Source organism: Crocuta crocuta, unplaced genomic scaffold (assembly GCF_008692635.1).
Source record: "Crocuta crocuta isolate KB4526 unplaced genomic scaffold, BGI_CrCroc_1.0 scaffold241, whole genome shotgun sequence".
NCBI classification, from domain to species: domain Eukaryota; kingdom Metazoa; phylum Chordata; class Mammalia; order Carnivora; family Hyaenidae; genus Crocuta; species Crocuta crocuta.
Genome location: NW_027527807.1, coordinates 116,763 through 122,176, shown reverse-complemented (window position 1 = coordinate 122,176; position 5,414 = coordinate 116,763).

The window sequence follows — 5,414 nt, the reverse complement described above, 5'->3', positions numbered from 1 at the left end:
GATTCTTATATTTTTCTTGTTATCTCTTTTTTCCTGGGTATTTTACACTTTTCATTTATTTCATTAATGTTCATTTATTAATTTTCATTTATTTCATTTAATTGAGAATGAGAGTAATTTTTATTGATATTGTGAATGAGATTTTTTTTCATTACATTTGCCAGTAGGTGATTGCTGGTATAAAGGAAAGTGCCTTTTGATGCATAGCTTATGACGGCCACCTTACTGAACCCTTTATTAATTCTAATAGTTTATTTTCTTGAAGACTATTGTATCACGTGTTCTCCCGTTTAAACATTTATTATTCATTTCCTTTTAGTGTCTGATTGCATCNTCAGACAGTGACATCCCATCTTGGTTTTGATTTTAATTTTTTCCTTGATTTTAATTTTTATAGAGCATTGACCTTTATCACGATACTGCATTGGTTTCTGATACTTTTGTATTGATAAAGATGTTTCCATTCTTACGGTTCCCAGGTTTTATAATCAGGAATGGCTGTTGAAATTTACCAGATGCCTTTCTGGTACATAATGGGATGAACTTTTTATTTTTTAAACTCTCATTAACCAGTTAATATAATGAACTTACTTATGTTGAGCCATTCTTACATTCCTAAATTAAAACCTATTCCGTTATAGTGTACTGTTTGTTCTCTTATTGTACTGCTGGCTTTTATTTAGAAATAATACGGATATATGCATCTAATTCCTCAGTGAGATTGAATTTGTATTATCTTCATCAGGGTTTGGTAGAAGTGTTACAAGAGTCTTCCAAATTTATCTAATAAACTACATTTTTCAGTAATCGGGACTACTTTAAATAACATAGCAATCACGCATTTCCTGAATATTTGAAGAATGCAAGATTTAAAGCAATTTTTTGGTGACAGATCTTTGATACACTTTTTGAATTCTTCTATGGTTATTGTTCTAGTTAGAGTGTTTGTTGCCTAAGTCAACTTTGCAAACTTAGTTTCCCAGAAAATGGTTCATTTTATCTAGTTTTCAATGGCATACAATGGTGCACACTATTTCAACTTGAAAAGTTTCTTCTGTTTCCACTTTCTCATTACTTATATAGTTTTGTTTTGTTTTGTTTCTAGCCACTGTTTTTCTAAAGAAAGCCATTGATTTTTCTAATCATATCTATTTTTATGTTTTTGAAATTAATGTTAATTTCTGTTTAATTTAAATTGATTTCCTTACTGTACTTCTGTTTTAGCTTCCCAATTTGTTTTTCTAGTTCATTTTTCGTTGAATATGTTGCTTATGTATTTTCACTCTCTTCTTTAACAATAGAATAGGTTAAGGTTATTCCTCTGAGTATGATTTTCATTGCCTCTTACAGGTTTTGATCATTTTCTCTAGTCTTCATATTGTTTGTAATTCAGTTTTGATTTCCTCTGGATGGTTAAAAATTCACACCTACTTTTTATTATTGATTTCTTGTGTTATTTTTTAAATTGTGGTCAGGAAATAGAGCGTGTAAGATTTTAGTTTTTAGCTTTTCTTTAAGGCTGATCAATGTGTTCTAAGTGTTTTTATCTTTCTCAGAAGTGTTTTAAGAGCATTTAGGAAAACACTGTATTAGGATATCAAATTCTTTCTATGTTGATTAAAAATAAGCTTACCCAAGGCATTATTTACACCTTTATTACATATTTACTTGACGTTGTAAAATTCTGAGGGCTCTTAAAATTTCCCATATGATTATAGGTTTATGAATTATCTATGTATTTCTAATATTTAAAAAAAGAAATTGTGCTGCTATGTAGATTCACAGATAAAGGCTAGTAATAGTGTTATCGTCTTTGTAATTTGACTCTTGATTATTATGAAATATCTCTTTGTGTCTCATTTAATGCTTTTGGCTTTACAGTCAACGTTAAGATTAGTATGGCTTCCTGGTTCCATTTTATTTGCTTTTGCTTGGCGTATCTCTTCCCATATTTTAATGACTATTTTTACTATAGCAAATTATTTGAGGTGTTCCTCTAGTGAACAATTAATAGCTACTTTAGAAAATTATTTCACTGAGTCTGAGAGTTTTTGTGTTTCAATAAAGAAAATCAGCCCATTTGCCTTCATTGTAATAGCTTATTCGCTCCTTATGTCTTCTAGCTTTTAAACACATTTTCTGTTTAGTATGATTTTCTATTGTTTCCTTAATTTTGTTTTCTCAACTTTACTGGAACAAACAAGTTTCACATTGTCCAGTTCTTAATTCTGTAGGGTCCTTACAAGTTCTACTTCAAATTTCAATTCTGTCATTTTCCTTTTAAATGATTAACAAACATACTTGAGCCTCTATTTCTGTATTGATTTAAAAAGTTCAACAGTGATTTTGAAGTCCTTCCCACTTCACCCTGACAAGATGAGCAATTTATTATATTTTTACTTTTTTTAAACGTTTATTTATTTTGAGACAGAGTGTGCATGCGTGAGTGGGAGGGAGGGGCAGAAAGAGGAGAGAGAGAGAGAGAGAGAGAGAGAATACCAAAGAGGCTCTACCCTGTGTGCTGACAGAGCCCGATGTGGGGCTTGATCTCACAAATCATGAGGTAACTCTCATGAACCGCGAGATCATGAGCTGAGCCGAATTCCGGAGTTGGACGCTTAACCAACTGAGCCACCTGGGTGCCCCTATAATTCTTTTACTTTATCCCTTGCTCCCTTTCACTGGTATTGGGTTAATCTGGAACATCAGCTCTGGATTAGTATTGCACTTTGCCCTTATTATTGTAACTCTATTTCAAGAGATATTTGTTAACAAAGGCCTTATACTTCCTGACCACCTGATAAAGAACACTTTTTTATTTAAAGTTTACTGCTTTCTTTGCTTATCACTATTTTTATTTTCTCTTCTCCTGCTTTGAGGTGTTTACTTAGAGTTAATATCATATTAGCTAGATTTAATAGCTTTAATACATTTGTGAGTACATTTTTAACCTGTTGCTGGACACTTGGGTAGGACTTTTGCTATATTTGCTTCATCCAATTTTGAAATATTTTAAACTAAATTACAGACCTAATGATGTTTCACCTGTACATAACTTCTATAGGTTTTCCTAACAAAAAGGAAATTTTTTTTCTGTGTGAGTGCAGTGCTATTAAATTCTTTGCTATTATGACTTATGCTACTATGCACATTTATATATGAGTTTTTGTGTGAACACGTTTGAATTCTCTTGGGTAGATACCCAGGAATAGAATTGCTGGGTCATATGATGCCTCTACATTTAACCCTTCTACAAACTACCAAACTGTTTTCCAAAGTTACTGCACCATTTTACATTGCCCCCACCGGTGTATGAGTATTTGCATTTTTCCACATCCTTTCTAACATTTGCAATTGTCTTTTTGATTATAGCCATTCTAGTGTGAGTGAAGTGGTATCTCACTGTGGTTTCGATTTCCATTTCCCTCATCGCTAATGGTGTGGAGTTGCACACTTCATGTGCCTGTTGTTCATTTGTATATCTTCTCTGGAAAAATGTTTATTCAGATTATTTGTCCATTATAAAAATTGGGTTCTTTGTCTTTTTATTATTGAGTTGTAATTTTTTTTTGAGAGAGAAGGAGAGAGAGAGAGAGAGGAGGTGCAGAGAGAGAGAGAGACAGGGAGATACAGAAACCCAAACAGACTCCACGCCGTCATCACAGAGCCCCACGTGGGGTTCAGTCCCACGAACCGTGAGATCATGACCTGAGCCGAAATCAAGAGTCAGATGCTTAACCGACTGAGCCACCCAGTTGTAATGTTTTAATAAATATTAAAGCCAAATATTTTTGTTTCATTTTAAATCAACAATGAACAAAATACTTTCATTTTCCTAAGGTCTACTTTATCTGTTTTTTCTTTTCTCTCTTGTAATCTGACATGCAGTGTAAGGAAGGAATCATTGCCTAATCGGAGGTCATTGAAGATTTATATCTATGTTTTCTTTGAGGAGGTTTACAATTTCAGCTCTGATATTTAGATCTTTCATCCATTTTGAGTAATATTTGTGTATGCTGTTAGATGGGGATTCGACTTCAGTCTTTTGCACGTGGCTGTCGGTTGTCACAGCAACATTTTTCACAAAGCTATTCTTTTTCCGTTGAATTGTTCTGCCACCCTTGTCAAAAATCAATTGACTGTGGACGTGAGAGTTTATTTCTGGACTCTCAATTCGATTGATCCTTATGCCTATCCTATGACAGCACTCTACGGCGTCGGCTATTCTAGCTTTCTGAAATTGGGAAGTGAGTTCTTCAACTTCGTTCTTCTTTAAGCTTATTGTGGCTATTCTGAATTCCTGGCACAGGTATTTCCATATGAATTTTAGGATCAGATTTAAGAGTTCCTGTAAAAAGGCCAGTTGGGATTTCTGATGGAGGTTGTGTTGAATCTGCAGATCAATAAGGGGAGTGCTGACAGCTTAACAGGACTAAATCTTCCAATCCATGAACACGAGTTTTTTATTTATTTAGGTCTGCTTTGATTTTATCCAATGATGTTTTGTAGTGGGCGTGTCTTGCACTTCTTTTGTTAAATGTATTTCTTTAAAAAAATTTTTTTAATGTTTATTTATTTGTGAGAGAGAGAGACAGAGTGCGAGTGGGGGAGGGGTAGAGAGAGAGGGAGACATAGAATCCGAAGCAGGCTCAGCTGTCAGCACAGAGCCCGATAGGGGGCTCGTACCCACAAACTGTGAGATCATGACCTGAGCTGAAGTCTGGTGCTTAACGACTGAGCCACTCAGGCGCCCTCTTTTTTTTTTTTTTTAATTTATAAAGTATATTTATTTTTGAGACAGAGACAGAGAGAGACAGATCATGAGTGGAAGAGAGGCAGACAGAGGGAGACAGAATCTGAAGCAGGCTCCAGACTGTGAGTGGTCAACACAGGACCTGACGCAGGGCTCGAACTCACAAACTGCAAGATCGTGATCTGAGCTGAAGTTGGATGCTTAACTGACTGAGCCACTCAGGCGTCCCATTGTTAAATGTATTTCTAACTATTTTATTACTTTTGATGCTACTGTAAATGGGATGGATTTCTTAAATTTATTTTTGAATTGTTCATTGCAAGTGTGTAGAAATTCAATTGATGTTTATACATTGATCTGTAATTTAGAAGATTTCTAAACTCATTTGTTAGCTTTAGTAGCTTTTTGGTGGGTTCTTCATGGCTTTTTCTACATAAGATTGGGTTGTCTGCCAATAAAGACAGTTTTAACTCTTCCCTTCCAATTTGGATGCCATTTATGTTCTTTTCTTGTACAATTGTTGCCTCTAGAATTTTAGTTGAATGTTGAATAGAACTGGTGAAAGCAGACTACTTTGTCTTGTGTTCTGACCTTATGTAGAAGGAACCCAATCCTTCACCATTAAGTATGATGTTAGCTTTATTTAAAAGTTTATCTTGGT